The sequence below is a fragment of the Euprymna scolopes genome, chromosome 16 (genome assembly GCF_053919585.1).
Source record: "Euprymna scolopes isolate OS-2025 chromosome 16, ASM5391958v1, whole genome shotgun sequence".
NCBI lineage: Eukaryota > Metazoa > Mollusca > Cephalopoda > Sepiida > Sepiolidae > Euprymna > Euprymna scolopes.
The window spans coordinates 134994624-135022277 of record NC_136497.1 but is presented as its reverse complement, the minus strand read 5'-3'; positions in this window follow the sequence as shown (position 1 = coordinate 135022277).

Genomic DNA, 27654 nt, shown 5'->3' with positions numbered 1-27654 from the left:
GAATAGGAGCATCTGCAACCGTCGGGAGGCTTATTTTAAGAAAGGTCGCTGGAAAATGGTGGGATTCTTCTACCGCTCCAATAGATATCTCGCTGCCGATGCAATTCTCTACCTCTATAAGAGCCATGTACGTGTAAGGATGGAGTATTGTTGTCACATCCGGGCAGGAGCTGGTAGAAGCAGCTTATCCTGCCTTGACAGTTCAAAATAGACTTCGTAGCTTAGTGGGGGTGTGTCCCTTTCTCTTCCCTGCAATCTGTTTCCTACAGAAGAGACGTTGCGAGCCTAGTTTATCGTTATTTTTATTGCAAGTGTTCGTCTGAGCTCCAATCTGTGGTCCTCCTTCGCCAACCTTCACGAGAAACACTCGTCTAGTTCAAACCACTATCAATAATTTCTCCCATTCTTTACCTGTGCCTAAACCTAAACGTAGATTCCATGAACAAAGTTTCTTTCTTAGAACTGCACGTCTGTTCCGTTTTTCTGCTTTCCAGCTGACTACAATATGGCCGTCTGCAAATCTAACGTAAACAAATTCTTGATAAGCCGTCTTCTTAAGTTATCTAATTCACCAAATTCCCACTACTAACAGCTACAACAATATTGTCCTATTGGCTACTGTACACTCATTAACCTTTATCCTCGATTGGCCACCAGGCCTTGATAAGTGGTGACTTCTTTGCAAAAAAAAAGCCGAGTGTTCTTATGTTTTAGAAACAGAAGCCCTAAATTTACCGAAGAAGGTCAGGCAAGTCAGCACAGGACGAAACGATAAAAATAGACTTGATAGAAAGAAAGATAAAGACCTGACCAGATATAAGTAAGATTGAAAGTGAATTTCCAAAAACTGTTTAACATTTGCTGGCATATAAAACTAACATTAAATCAAGTATAAGTATAGTTTTTCAAAGATGAACGTAAAAAGACATGTTAAACATGGTGTAGTGAAGCCAAGACTACTATTTCTTCATTACATGTCTCTTTCTCTCTACTCTTCCCTTTCCCCCTTCCTTCCTTCCTTCCTCCTTTCCTCAAAAATGTGACCAGAGGTTGTAACCAATCAGGACGGAGAAAAGTTCTGGTGGGAAAGACAAAAAGAGATACAAAAAGTGTTGGAAGTAAAAAGACGGAGACGCGAGGGGTTCCAGAGTCAGGGGACAAAAATGAAAATCACGAACTTTCTATAACCCGATACCACTTGTACGCTGAAATGAATATAAAACTGTTTCGTTTGGAAGTTCCTTTGTTTCTTTATTATTATTCCCAGGTCGGTTTCTACTCCCGTCTTATTAATTTCGACGACTCCCCAAAAGGGGGACCCGCCGAAATGGTGACCTACCCAACAAGAATTACATTATGGTAACCGCCATAATGGTACATAAAAAGATGAGAACCGAAGATATAATTACTAAGTGAAAGAACACATATATTGCCAGGATAAATGAATATATATATATATATATATATATATATATATATATATATATATATATATATATATATATATAAGTTGGTGCAAAAATAATGTCGTTTTTTTGACGTTCAACTTCAAAAGATCATAATTCCTTTCATAATAAACTTTATTAATCGAAATAAGAACCATTAGAATCGACGCATTTTTGCCAACAAGTTTATTTATCCCATTAGCATAGACATCCGGAGTTTTAGAAGCGATGAAGTCATTGAAAGCCGATTCGGTATCATCTCGACTTTGAAGCATTTGTTGCGCAGGAAGTTATCAAAATACTTGAAAAAGTGATAATCGGTGGGCGAGAGGTCCGGTGAATATGACAGATGAAGCAGTCTCGTTATCCAATTTGTTCAGGTTCTGCAGTTGAGCAACATGCGGGCGAGCGTTATCATGGAAAAATGGTGGGGTCCTTCTACCGCTCCAGTAGATATCTCACTCCTGATGCAATTCTCTACCTATATAAAGGCCAGGTACGGCTAACGACGGAGTACTGTTGCCACATCTGGACAGGAGCTGCTAGAAGCAGTTTATCATGTCTTGACAGAGTTAAAAATAGACTTCGTAGCTTAGAGGGGGATGCCCCTTTCTCTTCCCTGCAACCTCTTTCCCACAGAAGAGACGTTGTGAGCCTGTCTCTGCTTAATTGTTATTTTCATGGCAAGTGCTCGTCTGAGCTCTAATCTGTGGTCCCCCCTCGCCAAACTTTCAGGAAAAACACTCGTCTAGCCAAAACCACTATCAAACATTTCCCACACTCGTTATCTGTGCCTAAACCTAAATGCAGATTCCATGAACAAAGCTTCTTTCTTAGAACTGCATGCCTGTGGACCACTCTCTTCCGATTGCCTGTTTTCCAGCTGACTACAATCTGATTGTCTTCAAGTCCAACGTAAACAAGTTCTTGATGAACCGTGCTCCTAAGTAATCTAATTTACAAAATTTCGACCACTAATGTTTACTACGCTATAATCATACTGACTAATATATACCCATTAGCAGTTATCCTCGAGTGGCCTCCGAGCCTTGATAAATGGTTATTCCTGTGTAAAAAAAAAGTAGTCTACCAATATGTCATGGTTCAATATTTTTTTTAAAAAAAGTTTCTCTCACACTGAAATATCCGAATGAAATATCTCGTTATGTTCATCACTAACAACACTAAGATTCTCAGCAAAATTCTTGAATGACACAATTTTTGAAAAAAAAAAAATTGTACATAATTTTATAAAAAGAAAGCCAGAAATAGATTTCCCATGCCATTGTCCATATAAAAAGGGCTACATATATCTTGCACAGATTGTAAAGTCGCACAGTTTATCTATAAATAAACGATTGAGATTAATGGTAGTTTACTTTTGATGCCGTCGATATTCAAAACTAAGTCAGTTGACCCAGAGGGCACCAAGTTAACCTCGACTGAATTCACATTTTCTGTTATTTTTAACTAACCTAATTATATACTAGTGATACATTTAACATAAAAGACTATCGATTACCGTGGAAAAAAAATTTAACTCTATATTATAGAGCAGAGCGTCAACTGATGAATACGACCTCAAGAGACGAGTAAAACGAAAGAGAGAGAGAGAGAGAGAGAGAGAGAGAGAGAGAGAGAGAGAGAGAAATAGAGATAGATAAATAAATAGATAAAGAGAGAGAGAGAGAGTGAGTGAGAGAGAGAGAAATAGAGATAGATAAATAAATAGATAAATAGAGAGAGAGAGAGAGAGAGAGAGAGAGAGAGAGAGAGAGAGAGAGAGAGAGAGCAACGGATATTTGCAGAATGTTACGGAGTTTTTTTTTTGTATTTTGTCTTATTTTATTTTTATACTTGTGAAGCTCTGCGACACGTCTCAACTGTCACCGATGCGAGAGACGACGACACGCGCAGAAGAGAAGATGAAAGAGAAAGAAATCACGGAAACAACGCCGAGCGGAGTAGCGCACGTAGTTGTGCATATGGGTTATTCTGCTTGCATCCGAATTACCGTGACCATTTGTCAAACATGCAAGATCTACAAACGTATACAGGAACATTAAACGCGCCAAATTAATTATAGATTCGTACGCAAAAGGAAAAGACGGTACAATCGGATTTAGAAAATAGAAGGAATTGATTTTCTATTCGTTCGACACGAAAATGGCGAAATGAAAAAAAAAAGATAAAAGTTCGGAATTGCATTCCGACGTAAATAATTCAATTTTACATTCGCTTAGATTAACACTTCCAAGATGAGCTTTGAAGGTGCGAACGAAATAGAATTTTCGTGTTTTTTCATTTAATTTAAATTAGCTGTTTTCGAGAAAAGGGTGCCCATGACACATACAACACACATTATAGGGCATTCGCTTAAAACATGAAAAGAAATAACGAATTCATCACATGATAGTATTTTCTTTGAAAACACAAAATATATCATATATACATCTACGTAAACAAACAAGCAAACAACACGCACACACACACATACTTTCGAATATTCGATAAAGTTATATATACTCTGAATGTGGTAATCCATTTTTATCGAGCTTAATTAATTGTGATAATTTTGAATAAATTTATTGAATACTAGCAGATGTACCTGGCGCTGCCCGGTATAAAACGTAACGTTAAAAAAACGATATAAAATAAGGGAAAGAAACTGAGACATGTGCATGCGAGTATTATGTTTTTTTTTCTAAACAGTTCACTTCTTGTAAGTAAAAAGAATTACTCGAGCTGAGATCCAAACCAAAACCTAAAGGCAATGAGTCAAGTACAATAAACATTAGGGTAGCTCCCCCGCGATGTTTAAAAAGTGTTTTCAAAACTACTTATTCTTAACATAAGGAAGCTGTGATATGAACGATTCGCAGAGTCGTGAAACAGTTGAGAAATGAACATCCAATGACACCCCAAGTACTAATTTTTCAATTTTCACCCTTTAGCAGCCCTTTTTCCGGATGAATACCCTATATATCAAATTTCAAGTTTGTAGATCAAAATTCACTAAGTATATAGGTTTAGAGCTATCCTGATATGCACACATTCTAATTTTTATATAGATATACATTATATATAACTTTTATATAGATATACATTATATATAACTTTTATATAGATATACATTATATATAACTTTTATATAGATATACATTATATATAACTTTTATATAGATATACATTATATATAACTTTTATATAGATATACATTATAAGCATGTATCTGTTTACAAACGTAGGCATATATATATATATATATATATATATATATATATATAGAGAGAGAGAGAGAGAGAGAGAGAGAGAGAGAGAGAGAGACTTTTATGTAATATACTGAGTTCGTGTAATTCAGTAAATTTTCATATACCAATAGGTTTTAAGCCAAAAATGGTTGACTTAAGGATTAAGCTACAAAATTATCACATTTCATAATGTGTCATATGACACCATAGTTTGGTAGAATCCATGCTGACTTACTTATTCTCCTACTTCACTTCATGGTCTAAGTGTTTTTTTTTTTTACCCATAAATGCAGGAGTAGACATCTTCCCACCGGAGTAAAACACACTTGGAGCCATGGGTGGTTTTGCTGTCAGAATAATAATTAGAGGACATACAATATTTTATTTATTTAAACACCCAAGAACACAACGCAGGAGCAGCATAAGTGATTAATAACAGATGCCGGTTAAACACAACCTATTCCTTTAGATCAAAAACATAATTTATATACTTAATTTGTTAAATAAGCCATTGTAGCACGTTCTGGACCTATCTGATTAAATTAATTATTAAATCATAGTCGCCTTCTAGTAATCAATGAACCGAAAACACAAACGGCCTGAATTACCTCCCTTCAACCATTTTAAGAAACAAAATCGACCCAGTTTCAAACAAAATTAACTAGCAGTACTCAACAACATAATTGGATTATCTCCCTTCAAATCATCATAAGCTACAACATAAAAACATTTTTTAAGTAGAATAACAACGAATTTTCAGACAGCAAATAGATTAGAATACTTCACCCGAAATGTCCTACAAGGTTTATATATATTTAATACACCCATTTTATTTTATTCTCATATTCAATCAAATTCTAAACCTAAAATGGTCTTAAATCCATGTACCAATAGAACGATAATCTATAAACATTACTTGCCACTAATACTAAACTAAAACTAACCGTAACGTCTTTACAAGGTTGTTACGGCCATAATATAAATATAGAAACAAAATTTTAAAAAAATTCTTTTTACAAAAAATCAATCATTAGGAAATAAAGGAACTTGGGAACCCAATGAATCGGATATATATATAATTTTTTTTTTAATGGCTTAGGGCTCTCCGTAGAAACTTCCCATAACTCTGTTCTTAAATAAGGATACGAAAATTAGGCGATACATTAATATTTAAATGGGTTTTATGTAACCACAATCAAGGTAAATGTTTCTCGCATGCTTTCCCAGTTAGGGACTCCACCCTTTTTTATTTCTATTCAAAAAATGCTACATTGCCAAAAATGTGTTTATTCGTAAAGTCTGAAGAAATGCTGGTTTTTGAAATTTTTCAAACGATGCAATGCTTGAAATTGTCGAACTGGACATTGAAACAATTGTAACGTAAAATGAAATACACTTTTTGTTGCCATCAACACCTTGTCTTTAAGTCTTGATTTTGCGCACAGAGTATATATATATATATATATATATATATATATATATATATATATATATAGATATATATATACATATATATATGTGTGTGTGTGTGTGTGTGTGTGTGTGTGGTATCCTATTAAATGTATACACTCGTTAAATTATCTCAACTTGCTACACAATACGCTATGCCACGTTCCCAAGAGATGTTTAGGAATACAGCAGCAGGATAGAGCATTTCCCTACTACATGACCTAAGAGCATGCGAAACAGATTGGTAGGACGAAGAGGAAGTATCGAGTACTGTCCACGCTCACAAGATTTGACCTCCTCCCCATGGATTTTTCTCTTTTGGGGGGAAGGTGGGGGATGGGGCATGTTAAACACAGGATTCACACCACAAAACAAGCTACAATGAATGAGTTGAAAGCAACCATTGAAAGAAGATGTGTCAATATATAAATTGAACTGATTAGGAACGTTTTCGATTTAATCAGTGAGCATTAGCAACTGTTCATGGACAACAATGGCCAATAATTTGAACACTTTCGATAATTAACTGGTTTCTATATTTGTTCACAGTATTTTGATGTACGAAACTTTTCTTTCTCATAATAAATGTTGGTTGTATGGTCATTTAAAGAGTGTATAGATTTTACTGGTACACCTTATATATATATATATATATATATATATATATATATATATATATATATATATATATATATATAGGGTGATCGTAAAGTAATACCCTATTCTAAAATAACTACTTCACTTTTTCTGTGCTCGGTCAGTCAGTTGAGGAGAGGTCCTTCATGATTGAAACAATTTTTATTTTTGTTCCTATCCAGAGTGCCCCTGGATTTTCCCCACATTAAAAACCAACCTTGTTTCTAAATCTGCTTTCATGAGGAGGTAAGTAAATAGGAACTATACTTTATTTATCATTTCCCCCCCCCATTTAGCCTCAAAGGTCACCAAGGCCTTAACATATTTTAATTTGAGTTCAGCAACGTAAAACTGCTACATAAACATACTCAGAAAATTTTGGGCAAATATGGTAAGTAGTCCCCAAAATGGAGTGGTCTTTATTATCCCTAAAAGAGCCCCTGAAGTGAAGTTTAGACAAACAAAATAATATAGAAATTAGTTACTTACAACTTTTCAGAAAGTTTTATAAATATCCAAGGCATCTATTTTTTTAATAAGCACAAAAGTGCCAATTTTAGCCATTTTAACACGAAAGGCACCAAATGGGGAGGGGCAACCGGAGTTTTTCCGGAAAATCCGTCCTGTTACTTTTTTACTCATATCATGTCTAATGTTTGTGCAAAATTTCAAAATAATTCCAAGGCGTAGTTATTGAAAAAAGTGCGGACAGACAAATTGACGAACGGAGAAGGGTGAATTCACAGGTCCACCCTCCTTTTGTCGGGGGGACCAAAAATTATATATAGAAAATTAAATTGCTCACCTAATTTTATGATTTTATATGAATAACACTGGCGGAGCGTATTTTCCTCGTTATTTTTGACAGACAGTGTACGTGCGTTGTCATATATAAATATATCCAACCAGGACTACCATTCATAGACGCTTTTTTCTTTTCTTCGTTCGACAATATTTTCGCTTGAATAACAACGATAACGACCGATAATCCTTCCTATCGTTGTTTTCCCGCCAAAAAGATTCCCGCCATGTTGGTGCCAAAACAAAATGTCGTCCATTTTTCGAATAGAAAATTCCCTGCCAGGAGGAAAACAGTGATGTAATGAAAAAGAAAAAAGAAAAAAAATGACAATAGTTTATAATTAGTTGCACCGTTCTTCTGTTATTATTTTTTTTAACTCTTGTTTTGTTCCCTGTCGGACTGTGTCTTTTTTTTTTCTGAAATAAATCCGATTCGTACAAACAAGTTTCCCATTCTAACAAAAACATGAACGGATTCATTTACGATTAAGGACGGCCAATGAAAGTGAAAGCAATTTGAATTATTTGGATTCTTCGGACTTCTGTTCTCATTTTAAATGTTATTTTGCAACATTTTGGTCGATGTAATCTCCAATGTCCTTCCGGTGTATCTCCATAACAAAGCGCGTATGAACGCGTATGAAAATATCATCAGCAACCGAACATTAAATATGTTGTAGAGTGATGGGCGTCCAAATTGAGGTATGTTGTATAATCGTACTAAACCGACATATGTTATATAGTGGTGGTGTTCATATCAATGTCGTGTGATTGTGTATGACATGACGTGTTACTAATGTCTATAGTGGTTTTCTTCACAATCTGAACAATATGTTTTGATATATATATATATATATATATATATATATATATATATATATATAAATTGAAACCCGACAGTCTGTACAACAGTCCAGGCTCCTAACCATTACGCTATTGGTGACTGCTTCGTGAGTCATGAGTTTAACGCTGTTTTGACATCGTCTGAACTACCTCTGCTCGATTTGTTTATATATATATATATATATATATATATATATATATATATATATATATATATATATATATATATATATATGTATAACTGTCTATATCACGGTCCGTGATAATTTCGTGTAGGTGTTGATATGTGTGCGTGTGTGACATAAATGCATAAACACATACATTGACGACATACCTGTTTTTCTGCTATCGTTTCTCTGAGAGTTCTTCAGTCAAATCTTGGGGAGAAGGATTCTGTGTAAACAAGACGTTTCAGAGAGAGAGAGAGAGAGAGAGAGAGAGAGAGAGAGAGAGAGAGACTAATACGCTGTGCATTTTTATATTTTTTATTTCTCCCAGGTAGTTGACATTAGCAGGCCGCCAGGCATTGTCGTAAAATACGCGTAAATATGATATTTTGATTGATGTAAATTCCGTATTTATTATTATAATGTATTTGACTCAATATATAGTAATGATTTAAAAAATTATTAAAAAAATGACTCGTGCGCCACAACCGAGAATCGAAACCAAAACGTTTAGCTTAGGATTTACTTTTTCCTTTGACGTTAATGCCTGACCTATGAAGACATGTTTGCTGCAAGGCTAACAATTAAAACAGGAGCCAATAGCTATTACGTCACGCATGCATATTCTTAATGCCGTTGTTTGAGGTTCACCTGGTAAATTCCATTTTTTACAAAATAATTTTTATACTTTTGCATCGATTTTTTCCGGCTAAAACCTAAATATGAAGTGTTACATGAGTTCGAATACCTTATATATTAAGTTTCATGTCTGTAGACCAAAAACTGACAAAGGAGTTTGGATCAAATTTTGTTTTGAATAAATGTATATAAGCATACATACATGTTTACTATAACCTTTTAACGCAAATATCACGCAAGTATAAACCATGTAGAATATCTGCACGAATATATTTACACGTAATAGTTAACTAAAGATGATCATCCCATAAGAAAACCGAAAAAAAAAAACTAATAGAGAATTAATTAAAATGAATGTTTAAAAAATTATGCAAATTAGCTAGATCTTTTGCAGATGAATGCAATTGAAAGAGCCATTTATAACAAGGTGATATTTTCTTTGTAAATAAATAGAAAAAAAGGGGGCTTAAATATGAATATCAATACACAAAAACCCAAACTTATACATATATATATTTGTCAGTTTGTTTCTTTGTCTGTCTGCCAGTTTAACTTTTTCCCAGAAACTCAGGGCCGATCTGGTTGAAATTTCGTATGGACGTTTGCTATATTGTGGTAAGCATTCGATGCGCAATCAAAAATTAATAGGGATTAGTCATCAAAATACCACATTTACTGGAAACTATTGGGTCGATCTGGCTGAAATTTTGTATGTACTTTGACATATTACATATAATACTCATTCTTAGTCAAAGGTTATAACATTTGCCTATTCTTAACGAGCTAAAAAGCCTAGTATATATATATATATATGTATATATATATATATATATATATATATATATATATAAAGTGAATAAATGACAAAAGACTATATTCCAAAGTTCATGATGCTGACCATCTTATAATTTATTCCTTTAATTCAGTTGACATTTGCATTTGTTGACAGTATCTGTTTCGTAGCGCAAAATCCACCACTTAATTATAATATCAATTAGTGAATCTATTTTGCCCTTAACTCATCAAAAGAAATAGCAACAATCAATCCGTCAAAAGAAGATAAAGTGCGTTTTGACATAATTAAAATCCGAAATTTGGAAGAGAAGCTGTAAATATCTGATAATATGTTTCCATTGCGCCATTTAATATAACCGTAAATGGTAAACTGTTTTTTTTAGTTTAGTTTAGTTTAGTTTCGTATATGCAAACATGTGCAATAGTTTTTAATTATTGATATTATTTTAATAAGTATGCATACATTAATACGAATTAATAAATTTAACTGCTTATTAAATAAAACATTTTGATAGAATATTCATAAATTAATAGGGAATGTTAGTACGAATAGTTGGGTCTAGTGACTTTATTTCTAAAATTCAAAACGGCGTAATGGAAACATAGTATAAGGTATTTACAGCTTCTTTTTCCAATTTTCGGATTTTAATCATGTCAAAACGCAATTTATTTCCTTTTGATGGATTGATTGTTGCTATTTTTTTCTGATGAGTTAAAGGCAAAAAAGATTCAATAAATTAGATTTAATAATTAAATGATTGATTTTGTGCTACGAATCAGATACTTTCAAGAATTGTAAATGTCAACTGAATTAAAGGAATAAATTATAAGATGGTCAACATCATGAATTTTTGAATATAACTTTTTGTCACTTATTCTCTCTCTCTCTCTCTCTCTCTCACACACACACACACACACAACAGCTGATTGTAGCTAAAAACCGAGAACAACTATCTGATCAGGAAAGGGAAAGATGAGTAAGGACAAAATAGATTCACTGATTGGTATAATAATTAAGTGATTAATTTTACGCTACGAAACAGATACTGTCAAGAATTGTAAATGTCAACTGAAGTAAAGGAATAAATTATAAGATGGTCAACATCATGAATTTTTGAATATAACTTTTTGTCACTTATTCTCTCTCTCTCTCTCTCTCTCTCTCTCTCTCTCTCTCACACACACACAACAGCTGATTGTAGCTAAAAACCGAGAACAACTATCTGATCAGGAAAGGGAAAGATGAGTAAGGGCAAAATAGATTCACTGATTGGTATAATAATTAAGTGATTAATTTTACGCTACGAAACAGATACTGTCAAGAATTGTAAATGTCAACTGAAGTAAAGGAATAAATTATAAGATGGTCAACATCATGAATTTTTGAATATAACTTTTTGTCACTTATTCTCTCTCTCTCTCTCTCTCTCTCTCTCTCTCTCACACACACACACACACACACAACAGCTGATTGTAGCTAAAAACCGAGAACAACTATCTGATCAGGAAAGGGAAAGATGAGTAAGGGCAAAATAGATTCACTGATTGGTATAATAATTAAGTGATTGATTTTGTGCTACGAAACAGATACTGTCAAGAATTGTAAAAGTCAACTGAAGTAAAGGAATAAATTATAAGATGGAATATAGTCTTTTGTCATTTACTCGCCATATTTCTATGTAATTACATTAAGTTTCTTAAATAAAGATTGGTATATATTATAAGGAAATATAAATGTATTTACACAGAAACATAAACAGAAACATATATTTGGAAACCTCTAATAGAGAGAGAAAACCTTGAATAACAACATAGGTTTAACATTAACAAAAACCAACTAAGATTTGTTCTGAGTGGTCCTAGACGTTGTATCAATTACAGTTACCCAAAGGTGCTGGGTTCAATCCTGAACGAAGGCAGTGAACAGTAACATTCAAAACAGAGAATCAGCAACTATGTCCCAGAGCTGGAGTCCGAACACGGTACCCCCGTAATAATAATAAAGGGTTGGGTTCGAGACTTCTAACAAACGGTTCCCCAGTTCGATACAAAACACCTGATGAAGGTCGGAGGACAAAACGGCCGAAACGTTGTGACTATAACAACCAAGATGAGGAAGTCAGTCCGACAATCACAATAAATGAAAACACCTCATCTCAAAAATACAGACAATTACTAGAAACATATATATATATATATATATATATATATATAAATATATATATATATATATATATACAATATATATATTTTTAAAAATGTGAGCGATTATATATAATTATTTCCTCAAAGAACGCTGCAGCTCATAAAAGCCATACCAGTCAACGACTCGAGTTTCGCCCTCATTTGGGCTCATCAGTCAGAGATATCCGGATCCCAGATAGGGCTGCGGCGTTCTTTAGGCTGTGGAAATAATAATAATAATTATATATATATATATATATATATATATATATATATATATATATATATATATATATATATATATATATATATATATATTGGGGGGCATTAGTCTTTATGACAGAGGAGAAAATGTGTGTAGTTGTTTCTGTGCGATAGTACGACGATGCAGAGAGAAGTTGGCATAGATTCTTCGTAATTTTGGCATCGAAGCAAAACAAACAAAGACACAATCCATACTCGGCGGAATTCATTGGTCATCGTCCTTTTTCCATTCTACATCCAGTTCTGCCCTCATCTCGCACCCGATCGAATCTCATTTCTAATTCCACAGAGACGCGACTGTATTAATGGTTGATCAAGAAATTATGTTTCCTGCGCATGACAGCATCGAGGTTTCCATTGGCCAATCGTCAATCCTTTTGAAATCGAGCCACGCCTTCAGTTACTTGGAACTAACTCTGGGGGAACCGCGAGTTAATAGGCGTCCAACAAGGCTGGGGGACGGAATATATTTTGTTGTTTTTTTTTTAGTCGGAGTTTTGCGTTCTGGTTTTTGGCGAAATTCCTGCTAACTTGTATGGAGTTCTTTTCTACCCCAAAACACTCGCCTTGGTTATTTGATCCAGGATTATAGAAAGGCACACTCATTAATCACTCATTTGCGTTGCTAAATAATTTCCCCTGTTTTTGTAACGTGCGTTTGCATGTAAGGGTGGGACGATAAATTTGTCGCCCTAAAGAAAACAACACTACAGCATTATTTAAAACCTTTTATTTGAAAAATTCAATCCAGGTAAGCTGATTATGTAGTAGAGCTGACATCTATTCAATGTAGCTGCCTTCAGCCTGAATCACCACCTCGATATACCCTTTCTACAAGCGCCGGCAGGAGATCGGCGAATACTCGGCGAATGGTGGCAATCAGGCCGGCTTTGGTGTTATGGGAGGTCATGTTGGTGATGTTCTCGACGTATGATCAGAGGAAGTACTCCAGCGGATTCAGCTCGGAGAAGGAGGAAGGCCAGTGAGAGAAGGGTAAAAAGTTGTAGCATTTTTTCTGAAGCCAAACCTGAGTCTCTTTGGATTTGTGGGTCGGCACCGCCCTGCTGCCACACCCAAAGTTTGACAGCGGTCACATGATGGCGTCATGGGGTCACCACACTCTTCAACACACCCAGGTACATTTTGGTGTTGACTTTCAAGTCGACCTCAGAGATGTGAGATGGCATGATGATGTGGCTCTCAGTTGAAACCACACCAAAGACAATAGCCGTGGCTGAAAACTTCATTGAACGGTGCTCTCAAGCGTTGAACCGTTCGGATTTGAATTTTGAGGCAATGGTCCTGCTGTCATAACTTGGATCGACAATCGATAGAGAGCATGAGTTGTACAGTGGCGCATCTCCGATCTCGCTCGTTGAACATTGCACGTCACTTTCAGACATCGCTTTTGGGATTCGTACTGTATATAACTGGCCAACTAGTAGTGGTCTGCAAAAAAACAAAACAAAAAACAACAAAAAAAAAACGATTTTCATCAAAGGGAAATGGAATCATGTAGTCTTTTCTAGAGCAAAATTTTATCGTTTCACTCCGTACTGAGGTTGTCAGGTTAATGGTGAAACAAAATAATGTGTGTAATGTGATTTTTTAATTTACTAACAATTCATGCACTACTTATTAAGGCCTAAATACTACTTGAGAATAAGTGTTACTGAATTTGTCGCTGAACGGTGAGACAACCCCATGATGATTGGTATGGTGGTTGAAACTAGGGAAAATTTGATTAATAAACACGCATATTAACTTATTCTAGCGTGGCCAAAGTAAATAAAAGGCCCGTTCATTAAAGTCACTGGTGGCGTAACAGAATAAAGTACAATAACCACGGTTAGGAAATAGACGACTATTACAAGGATAGTTATTTTTTGTCCACTCATCGGAGAAATTGCCGAGGGATTTATAAAACTGATCCAAAAGTAACTGTATTTTCTTTTTTGAGAAATAAAGTGTTATTTTACACTACGGGTGGACGACTGGCTTTCCCTTGTCTTAAAATACGCTTAATTATATTTTAATTCATGCAGAGTTTGTATCTATTATTACAGAGCAAATTCTCTAATGAATATTATATTGTACCTAATATATAGTGCTGATTTTAAAAGTAAAAAAAAATGACTTGAGTTCCATCACCTAGAATTAAAGCCAAAACATTTAGCGCTTCAGCACTTTCCCTACTGTTTGAGCTATCGGCATATAGATAAGGAATATTTAAAATTAAACCACTTCAAGCTATGAATATATTTGCGCATGCGCAAAAGTAATAGAAATATGTCGGCAAGTTGAAATGAACATCTTTGTATTTCATCCAAACAAAGATTTTACTCGTTATAAACCATCCTTAGTGTATGATTACTATTTTATGTTGCAAAAAAAAAAAAAAAAAAAAAACTTTCAAGAGAGTTGAAACTGAATTCTCGAAGGGATTTATAAAACTGGTCGATAAGTGACTATATTTTCTTTTTCAGAAAGATAAAGAATTATTTTATATTTAGTGCAATTAAAAAGGAGTATTTTTCCCCAGAAAATACTGTAATGAATTTTTAGTTTTTAAAGTGTATTTAATTATATATTATTTTTTATTTTATTTATTTATTTTACTTTTAGATGAGGATTCATCATTTGCGTATTTTTTTTTCAGACTGTTATCCTCATCTTGGTTGTTGTTTTACCATGTTTCGGCCAACTCATCCTCTGACCTTCTTCAGTCTAGTCGGTTCCAGTTGATCATTTTCCAGAGACTCTACGGTTCCAGGTGAGCATTGTCTTAAGATAGCAATTTAAATTCTACCCAAAGCAGGCCAGAAGATTAGTTGGCCAAAAACTTGGTGAAACAACAACAACTATGGAGAGCAGTAATTACTGGGGATACAGTTAAAAGACTCAGCATTCCTATCCGGTCGTAATTAACCATCTGAAGAAGGCCAGAGGATGAGTTGTCTGAAATATGGCCAAACAACAACGGCTATGAAGATAAGAATAACAGTCCGCAAAAAAAATGTATTTAATTAATTTCAAAATGCACCTGTTTGAAAATAATCCTATCGCCTAACTGTGACGTCAGCAGGTTACGTGAGTTCAATGTAAGGGCCTTCTATTTACGTTGACCACGCTTAAATACCCATTTGATGCTTGCCCATTTCATTACGTAAGATGACGGCCCGACAATCACATGAAATGTGATAGTCAGTTTGGAAGCAGTCCCGCGGTATTGTGCCCCACGTTAGCGTAGTTCTTGAAAGAGTCGTCGCTTATCAAGACCACAAGGCTACTCGAGAATAAATGTTAATGAGCTTCTGTGAGACGACACTATGAGGGTTGTTAATTTACTTTTTTGTTAATTTATTTAAAATGTTACATTACACACACACACACACACACACACACACACACACACACACACACACACACACACACATATATATATATATATATATATGCATACCCTCCATTAAAAATAACGCCAGAATTATGCTTCGCCAGTATTCGTACTAATATTTGAGTTCATATAACATAACGTCTGAATCAGTGAAGTTAAAAGAGAAAACGGCGCAAACTGAAAAAAACTTAAAAACGAAAAAAAAAAAACGTATAAATCGGTATACAAAAATGAAGGAAGAAAATTTTTAAAATGTCAATTAAGATCTAACCCCTATTCCATCGCCGTAATGTTGCATTCCTTTGTCTGTTTTACAAGTATTTAAATGGAATGTACTCTGATAACCTCATCGCACTTGTACCCACTCGACGTACATACCTCAAACAAACCTGCTAAGCAAAAAAAAAAAAAAAAAAATCACACCCCTTGACTGTTGAGATCCATAAATGCCAGAAAACTTTCAACTCTAATAGTTTCTTTCCTCGAAAAGCTAGAATTTGAAATTCTTTTCTGTTGCCTGCTTCTCTGACTGTACTGACATGCATAAGTTTAAATGTAACGTAAACTAACATCTTGTTTATCTTCCTTCAGCGTGGTCCAAAATAGTAGGCCCTTGTGTCCAAGCGGCGATATATCTCATCTGATTCTCGTTTTTATTTCCTCTTCCTCGCCACGTGGTGGATTTTTCTTACTTAGCTAATTTGCATGCGTGCCCAAAGCTGTTGCTGCTGTTAATACTTTCACTAGCGATCTGTTATATAGTTGTGGAACAGAAAAGAAATTAGTTGTTATCTATCTATTTATCTATCTATCTATCTAACTAGCGAAGTAAACAAGAAATGAGATGTGAGGCTGTATTGAGATATTATCAAAACATGTCAATATATATCAAACTCAGTGACCGATCCGGTTTGCACTGGAAGCTCTGACCAGCTCATCGGAAATATGTGTCTTTCTGTCACGTGTTCATTACAGTTCAAACCTCTCTCAGAACCCCTCCCCCGCCGTTTGGTACCATTAAAAACAAATAAACAAAATAAATTGAACTCAGCAGCTTCAAAGTGTCTCCTCCCACGGGGCCACACATCCATCTCACTCGATCTCTGATTTTTCTTCCTCCTTCTCGCCACGTGGTTAATTTCTGGCGCATGTCTGCGCACACTTGCTTATTTGCATACGTACCCAAAAGGCTGCTACTTCTAATACCTTCACTAGCTATCTGTTAAAATGTTGTGGAACACAAGAGAAATTAGCTGTTATTTATCTATCTATTGATCTAGCTATTATATCTTTGTATCTGTTTATCAATATATCTATCTATCTTTGTATCTATCGATCTATCTATCGATCTATCTATCTATCGATCTATCTCTTTATCTAACTAGCGAAGTAAACACGAGATGAGATGTGAGGCTGTATTGAGATATTATCAAAACATGTCACAATACATCAAACTCAGGTTTACATCGGAAGCTCTGACGAGCTCATCGGAAGTACGTATCTGTCTGTCACGCGTTCCTAGTTAGCTGGGAAAATAGTTAAGTTATATTGAGGACGTAAGCAGAAGAAGAAATGTATCTCCACCAGGGGGAGGGGGAGATCTTCAGACGTGAGACGTGTAAGAACTAACTACCCAAGCAAATATCGATACACACACGCATGTATATATATATATATATATATATATATATATATATATATATATATATATATATGTGTGTGTGTGTGTGTGTGTGTGTTCGTTTGATAGGTATTAATAATTTAAAGTGTATATATATATATATACTTTCGAGTACTAATACATTGATAACATAATCCTTTGTTCGACGCAGCTTATCATAACCAATGTCTATACAAAATTATAGTTAGATTGATCCAGTAGTTTCCGAAAAAACATCTAGAGTAAATGTGGTTGTAAAATGTTTTTGACTCCTAATGGGGGTATGGAGACGAATGGATTCGCCAATCATTTTTACCGGCTGTGCTAAACAACCAGTGAAAACGTTTCAAAATTATTATAAAAATTGTCGAATTTTGAATTCAATCAGTTCGCCGTTTACTACGCCACGGACCGCATTTGATTCTTGGCCGCCATCTTGGTTACTGGTCTGAACTACGCCGCCATCTTTGTTCAACACAATGTCTCAAAACTTAACAGGTTATGGGCCCAGCCATCATCTTCTCTTTGACGGATCGGAATCTAAATTCGAATTGTGGCAGGTAAAATTTCTGGGATGTCTAAGGATTCGAAAACTACACAAACTGATACAATCTCCAACAGAGAATCCAAACGATCCCGAATTTCTCGAAAAGAACGCGACTGTTTTTGCAGAACTGATTCAATGCTCAGACGGACGATAGAAGTCTGTCTCTGATTATAAGAGACGCATTGGATGATGGACGGAAAGCATTGAACATATTAAGAGAACATTATTTATCAAAAGGGAAACCGAAAATTATATCACTATATACAGAACTAACGTCTCTGAAACGTAACGAGGATGAAACTATTACCGACTACGTCATAAGGGCAGAAACAACCGCCAATGCCTTAAAATTCTCAGGTGAAATAATAAGCGATAGGTTGTTGATATCAATGACCCTCAAGGGACTTCCAACCGATTTTAAACCATTTACAACTGTTATAATTCAAAAAGATAAACCCATAAATTTTAGCCTATTTAAAGTGGCATTGCACAGTTACGAAGAGACTAATCGTATGCCTGTGGACAATGGACAATAATAACTCCAGCAATATTATGAAGTTCAAAAATGCTTCTCGAAAGCAGACACCACCAAATTACGCACCTCACCACAACATGTTCTCTAAAAGTAATTTTCCTAAGAAGAAGAATAAAATTATCTACTATAATTGTGTACGACCCAACCACAAAAGTTTCCAATGTCGATATAAACGCTCTAAAATGGACTCCGTAAAAAACGTTGAGAACTTTGAGGAAGAACATACATTTCTATTCACATGTAACTTTGACAATACTACAAACGGTAAAAATCTCCTTGTAGACTGTGGTGCTACAGCGCACGTTATCACCAAGAAATCTGATTTCATTAATTTTGATTCAAACTTTAATCCACAGAGTCATTTTGTCGAACTTGCCGACGGTAGTCAAATAAATGATATAGTCTTGAAAAGAGGCGATGCTAAAATATACCTAAAAAATAATAAAGGCGAAATCTGTAACTGTATTCTAAAAAATGCTCTGTTGTTACCTACATTTAAACAAAACATATTTTCCGTGCAGGCTGCAAAGGCGCGAATATAAAATTTTGCCAAAATAAGTCAAAATTGATATACCACAATGGAACTGTATTTGACGTTAAAGAAAATGTCCAACTATATTATTTAAAAAGTATGGTTCCCTCAAAAACTGCCTATCACGACTTAGAAACCTGGCATAAAATTCTAGGACACTGTAATACAGCTGATATTAAAAAAATTACCAAATGTAGTCGAGGCATGAAAATAATACTTTCAGACGATCTCCCAAATTGTGATGTGTGTGCACGGGGGGAAAATGACAAGATATATAAGCCAAACGCCAGACAAATCCACGGTGTAATCTTGTATCTTTTCAATTTGTAAGAAGTCTGACTTTTTTCGCTCCCTTATTAGGCATCGACGTGTCTGGTCAATATTTTCGTCAGAAGTTCTACTGTAATTGTCGTCGTTATTAATATTTTCATTATGATCGATTAAGATGCTAGGTAATATTTCACGTTTTTCATCCACTGGATCGCCATTTTTTAAATTTGATGCATCATTGAATTTTACACATCTAACCTTTTTTTTATGGCATTTTGGGTTGGAAAGTAGATTAAATATGCCGGACTGTTTTTATTAACGTTACTTACTCGTTGAACAGCGCACCGGAAAGTTATGACGAGGCGATTAATTCAGAAAATCACCAAGAATGCGAACAAGCTCTGATATCCGAATTGAAAGCTTCATCTGAAAATAACACATACGAAATAGTGGCAAAACCAACAGATGAAAATATAATTTCTTCACGCTGGGTTTTTTTCCAGAAAAAATCACAGCTTCTGGCAGTGAAACTTTTAAAGCAAGATTTGTTGCAAAAGGTTTTTTTGCTGTGTAACCCCGTCGGCATTCCCCGGCAGGGGCGCCCCAGGATGTAAGCAATGAACTTACTCCACCGGAAAGCCCAGTGGCAAGGCCTGGGAGGGTGGACCTCCTAGGTATTACACAGGCGGCGTACCTCAGTCCGACAGGTGCTGGGCCGGTTCCTGGCCCCTCATCTGTTGGGCTGAGTGTCAAGTGACGAATCCTTGACGAGTACTACTACCCTGTCTCCCTGCAGCCGAAGCCGCCAGGAGACCTTCCCCATCAGACGAGTATATATTTAATTGCCGCCCACATCGGCAATATTTGGCACAAGGCCTGGAAAGTGGGATACCCGCAGGCTCCCCTAAAGGTAGGGCACTCCTGCAATTTTAAAAATTGCCTGAGTAACCCCGTCCGCATTCCCCGGTCGGGGCGCCTCAGGCAGCAAGCAATAAACTTGCCCCACCGGAAAGCCCGGTGGCAAGGCCTGGGTGGGTGGACCTCCTAGGTATTACCCAGGCGGTGTACCTCAGTCCAACAGGTGCTGGGCCGGTTCCCGGCCCCTCACCTGTTGAGCTGAGTGTCAAGTGACGAATTCTTGACTTGTACTACCCTGTCTCCCTGCAGCCGAAGCCGCTAGGAGACTTCCCCATCAGACGAACGAGTAATGGGGGTATGAGACGAATGGATTCGCCAATCATTTTTATAAACACCGGCTGTGCTAAACAACCAATGAAAACGTTCTAAAATTATTATAAAAATTGTCGAATTTTGAATTCAATCAATTCGCCGTTAACTACACCACGGACCGCATTTGATTCTTGGCCGCCATCTTAGTTACTGGTCTGAACTACGCCGCCATCTTTGTTCAACACAATGTCTCAAAACATAACAGTGGTATTGTGATGACTAGGACGATGACAGCAGAACATTATTTTCCTTGTTTTGATTTTCAAGTAATATATCCATTGATATTTTATATGTTTTTATGTAGAGTGATGTGATCCTCGGTTGATTAATTGTTTCTAACTCAGTCGGATATATACCCGAGAGTGAAGCCAATGAAAAAGAATATGCTGTTGTCCTAGCCCTTGTGATGACTAATCCCTAATCATTTCTGACTGCATATCAAACGGATGCCACAATACTTAGTTCGTTGCATCGTATCTTAACAAAGGCACATACAAAATTTCAGGCAGATTGGTCTAGTAGTTTCCGAGAAAACGTGGAATGGATAGACAGATACAAAACAACTAAAACAAACATATATTTCTGTCTAAATATTGTTATATGAAATATGATTATATAAAATATGGTTATATAAAATATGATTATATAAAATATGGTTATATAAAATATGATTATATAAAATATGGTTATATAAAATATGATTATATAAAATATAATTATATAAAATATGATTGTATAAAATATAATTATACAAAATATGATTATATAAAATATGGTTATATAAAATATGATTATATAAAATATGGTTATATAAAATATGATTATATAAAATATAATTATACAAAATATGATTGTATAAAATATAATTATACAAAATATGATTATATAAAATATGGTTATATAAAATATGATTATATAAAATATGGTTATATAAAATATGATTATATAAAATATGGTTATATAAAATATGATTATATAAAATATGATTATATAAAATATGATTATATAAAATATGATTATATAAAATATGATTATATGAAATATGGTTATATAAAATATGATTGTATAAAATATAATTATACAAAATATGATTATATAAAATATGGTTATATAAAATATGATTATATAAAATATGGTTATATAAAATATGATTATATAAAATATGATTATATAAAATATGATTATATAAAATATGATTATATAAAATATGATTATATAAAATATGGTTATATAAAATATGATTGTATAAAATATAATTATACAAAATATGATTATATAAAATATGATTATATAAAATATGATTATATAAAATATGGTTATATAAAATATGATTATATAAAATATGATTATATAAAATATGATTATATAAAATATGGTTATATAAAATATGATTGTATAAAATATGGTTATATAAAATATGGTTATATAAAATATGGTTATATAAAATATGGTTGTATAAAATATGATTATATAAAATATGATTATATAAAATATGATTATATAAAATATGGTTATATAAAATATGATTATATAAAATATGGTTATATAAAATATGATTATATAAAATATAATTATATAAAATATGATTATATAAAATATGATTATATAAAATATGATTATATAAAATATGATTATATAAAATATGGTTATATAAAATATGATTATATAAAATATGATTATATAAATATGGTTATATAGAATATGGTTATATAAAATATGATTATGTAAATTATGATTATATAAAATATGATTATATAAAATATGGTTATATAAAATATTATTATATAAAATATGATTGTATAAAATATGGTTATATAAAATATGATTGTATAAATATGATTAAATAAAATATGATTATATAAAATATGATTAAATAAAATATGGTTAGATAAAATATGATTGTATAAAATATGATTGTATAAAATATAATTATATAAAATATGATTATATAAAATATGATTATATAAAATATGATTATATAAAATATGGTCATATAAAATATGGTTATATAAAATATTATTATATAAAATATGATTATATAAAATATGATTGTATAAAATATGATTGTATAAAATATGATTGTATAAAATATAATTATATAAAATATGATTATATAAAATATGATTATATAAAATATGATAATATAATATATGGTCATATAAAATATGGTTATATAAAATATTATTATATAAAATATGATTATATAAAATATGATTGTATAAAATATGATTTTATAAAATATGATTGTATAAAATATGATTATATAAAATATGATTATATAAAATATGATTATATAAAATATGATTATATAAAATATGGTCATATAAAATATGGTTATATAAAATATTATTATATAAAATATGATTATATAAAATATGATTGTATAAAATATGATTAAATAAAATATGGTTATATAAAATATGATTATATAAAATTTTATTATATAAATAAGCAAATGTTAATATGTCTTATTATTACATTTGTTTATTTATTTGGTTTATTGTAATTTATAATTTTCAGTTTGCTATACCTCATTTGCTAATTTTTTAATCTTATTTTATATATTAATCTCTATAAAGAAAAAAATATTTAATTTTCCATGTTTTGATTGTTTAATCTACTTTAACCTTATCCATGTTTCTAATCAGGTTTTAGTCCAGACAAAATATACTTAGATCTATGTAAACAGTTTTGAATTACTTCTCATTGTTTGTTTAGAAGGCTTTCTTTAGATATTGCTAGCTGAGGTACCCGGCGTTGCTCGGGTGTTTGGAGGTGTGTGTGCTCTTAAATAAAAAAGAAACCGGTAGGATCGAACCCGAAGCCCCGAGGCGAAGTTTGAAAATAAAATGTGAAAAAAACATGAACCGTTCCGCCAGGCAGACTGAGTTACTGTAAGATGTTTTAATTTATTTAAGTAAGAACAAAATTGACAGATGCCCACAAGATTTTGTTCGAGCGTTACGACGACGACGACGACGACGACGACGACGACGACGACGACGACGACGACGACGACGGCGACGACTACGTAAGCAATAGCTATTCACCAAATGAGGTTAATGACCAGGTTTGTTTGTTATAAGCGAAGTAAAAAAAGAAAACATAAAAATGAACGTTAAAACTTAAGCCGGGGGAGGGGGGGTTAATCAAAACATCGAAAAAAAAACACAAAAAAATTAACGTTAGGCAAACGAATGATGTTAAATGTAAAAATCGAAAAAAACAAAAAAGAAAACAGAAAAACGAACATTAAAACAAAAAAAAACGTGAAAAATGGCTTAAATAAGCCTGTTTCGATATTAAAATTTAAAAAATCGGTGGGTACCCGGGTGTTTTCGGGTATCGCTAAGAATAAGCGAAGTAAAAAAAAAAAAACAGAAAAACGAGCGTTACGTGAAAAATGGCTTAAATAACATTAGTTCAATATTTAAATTTAAAAAATCGAAAAAAAGAGATCTCACACCACGATTCGAACCCAAAACATTTAGATGACGAACCAACGCGCTAACCAACTGAGCTAACGCGACATACATGATATTTAGTCAGTTCTTCAACTATTTAAAGTAAATCAGGTCATGACGTCATCTGAAGCATGCGTTGAACCGCTCGTCGTCACGAGAGGACCGTTTTTATTGACCCTCCCCTGTCGAAAATTGTCGATTTCGGGGTGAAACAATTAACGTTTTTGGCCAATTTTTCGATATTTTTCGGGCGAAGAATGCAGCTTCAATATGATACAGACTTTATGAATTTTTTTTCGTGTTTAGCTGACACACAAACACACATACAAACATGCATACATACACACATTTTCGCTTTTATATATATATAGATTATATGATATAATTGTAGATTGCATCAGCTAAACTTTTACCTTCTAACGGGCATTCGTCACCATTTCTACAGTTGCAAAGTGAATTCCTACAATGTTTTGATTAAATAAGAAACCTCATCCATCTTTTTTATAATAGTAATCGTTAGTGGTAGAAATTTGGTAAATTGGATTACTCAAGGGGATGGCTCGTCAATAACTTGTTTACGTTGGACTTGAAGGCGACCATATTGTAGTCAGCTGGAAAGCAGGCAAATTTAAGAGAGTTTCACAGGTGTGCAATTCTAAGAAAGATGCTTTGTTCATTGAATCTACGTTTAGGTTTAGGTACAGATAAAGAATGGGGGAAATTATTGATAGTGTTTTCAGCCAGACGAGTGTTTCTCGTGAAAGTTTCGCGAGGAGGGACTATAAACTGGAGCTCAGACGAGCACTTGTCATGAAAATAACGATAAAGCAAAGACAGTTTCACAACGTCTCTTCTGTTAAAAAGAGATTACATTAACAGCGAGATATCTACTGGATCGATAGAAGGATCCCACAATTTTTCCATCGACCTTGTCAACGGATTTGATGTACGTGTTTCATTTCAGATCAGAAGTAAAGGTCAAGTCCAGAAGCGTATTACAACATGGGGCTTCTCCAAGACGAGAGCGATTCATGTCAGTTGGTTCCTGATGGGGATCAGAGCGTTGATGATGGAATGATAGATGTTTTAGATGCATTAAAAGTAACCAGCCACCTCTTTCCTCATTATACCACGAGCTCAAGGTCAGAGGAGAGAGAGAATCAGAGAGAACTTGGTCGTTTTCGGCCTTTGATGTGCTGCCATAGATGGTAGTGTCGCCAGCATAAATGTCTACGAATGATTGTAACTCCTCTCTGTGAGAAGGTGGTTAGGACTTTTGTTTATCTGAATTTTCAGCTCGTGTCGTCTAGTCTTCTCTGAGGTTGATAAGGAAGGTGGATGGCTCACGTCTCTATATGGTCTGTTCTTCTCGAAGTCAACAAGCAATCTGTTCTTCTCTAACTCCAAATCTAACTGACTAATTTTAGCACGGCAGTCGTATATATAGTAAGGTATGTGGCTAGGGTGGAAACTTCCCCCAGCCAATAAGATTTCGCCATGAAATCGAAAGCCCCAGGTCCCTGCGTGGGCACAATTTCCATACCTGAAATCTGAATTTTAGGCCTCACGATTTCCAAGGCTAGATGTCAATTCTGACATCCGACCTTGAGTTCACTAAGGTCAGACAATGTTATACGTGAAATTTCCTCTCATCAACTTTTAGCTGCAAAAATATATTTTTCTGGTTTCAAATAATATCTATTTTGACATGAAATAAAATATATATATTAATCTTCTCTATCTTAAATCCTTGGGTTATCTGGCGTCACCCGGGAATGATAAGCTACCTCAGCGTAGTTCTAAAGCTCCTTAATAGGGAATTACGTCACAGGTTTAAGGATGTGATTTTGAGGATCATTGATGTAGATCAGGAAAAGAGTTGGGCATAGGATGGACCTCTGAGAGACTCCAGCATTAATACTGTGAGCTTCAGATTTTTACCCATCAACCACTACTCTTATGAACCTATCAGAAAGAAATGATTTAATAATTAAGACATTTCCAGCTATACCATAGCTGGAGATCTTTTGAAGTAAACCTTTATGCCATACTCTATCAAAAGCCTTAGATGTGTCAAGGGCAATTGCCCTAGAAAGGTTGCCTCCGTCGAGAGATTCACTAATCCTATGAGATATAACTGTAAGCACATCTGCTTTCTGCCAATCAACTCTCTTCTCTTATGAACTTATCGGAGAGAAATGCAATTCTATAGATTCTTTTACCGTATAATTATATGGATTTTACTAGTCTCTGATTTCTTATTCTATGGTATAATTAATGTAATTCTATTGGGTTTATTCTTTTATTTATTTTTTATTTGTTTCTCCACAAAAGCAAAATGTGACACAAGGTCATTTTTAATGTGGTTGAAACCCAGCTCACCCAAAGGAGCACTCTGGAAGTAGGTAAAAATGTGTTGTCTAATTATAGAAGTGTTTCAAGACAAATTAATTTAACTCTAGCGTCAGAACTGATACCACACTTGGATCTTGTGTTTATTACCGTATGATATTTTTTAATAACTGCTACTTTTATTACTTTTTGTTTATTCATTATAATTTTCTTTTTTCTAAATATCAATACAATATATATATAAGGTGGAACGATAAAAGTGTCGCCCTAAAGAAAAAACACTACAGCTTTATTTTAAAACTTTTATTGAAAAAATCAATTCAGGTAACTTGATTATATAGTAGAGCTGATATCTACACAATGTAGCCGCCCTCAGCTTTAATTATCGCCTAGATACGGGCCTGGAACTGGGAACATGCCTTTTTCACCAGCGCCAGCAAGAGCTCGGCGAATACATAATTAAAAAAAAAAAGAAAGAAGCTTGCTGCACGTCTGAATACCTTTTATAAACGATTTCAAATGTTTAGACCCAAAATTGTCTGAATAGTTTGCTAGAGACCGCAAAGGTAAAATCTTTTGAACTTTGACTCCTTGGAAGCCAAATTTATAGCAAAAAAACGACGAAAAAGCTTGCCCTATATCTGAATACACTTTATGTAAAATTGCAATGTTTAGATCAAAAATTGGTAATTTAGTAGAGACCGCAGAGGTCAATTGTTTTAAACTTTGACACCAATTTTGACCCCTTAACATTTATTGTTTTTGGCTCAAATCAAATTATAAAGTTAGATCCATGTCCAAGTAACCTATATCTAAAATTTCAAGTGTTTAGACCCAAAATTGGCGAAGGAGTTTGGTAGAGTTTTAAAAGGTCAAATCGTTGAACTTTGATCCCTTAACAGCAAAATTTCTGTACGAAAATCGAATAAAAAGAACTTCCCAAATCTCAATACTCCTTATGACAGTTCTCGAGTCTCTAGCCTGAAAATTGACAGAAGTATTTGGTAAAGAAGTGTACACACACAGATAGACACTCACATAGACATTTTCACTTTTATAGATATACTAGCATGGGTACCAGGCGTTGCCCGGGTGTTTGTGCGTTTGGAGGTGTATGCTGAGCAAAAAAAAAAAAGGTCAATTTAAAAAAAATTCGAACACTATTATGACCCCTTAACATTTATTGTTTTGAG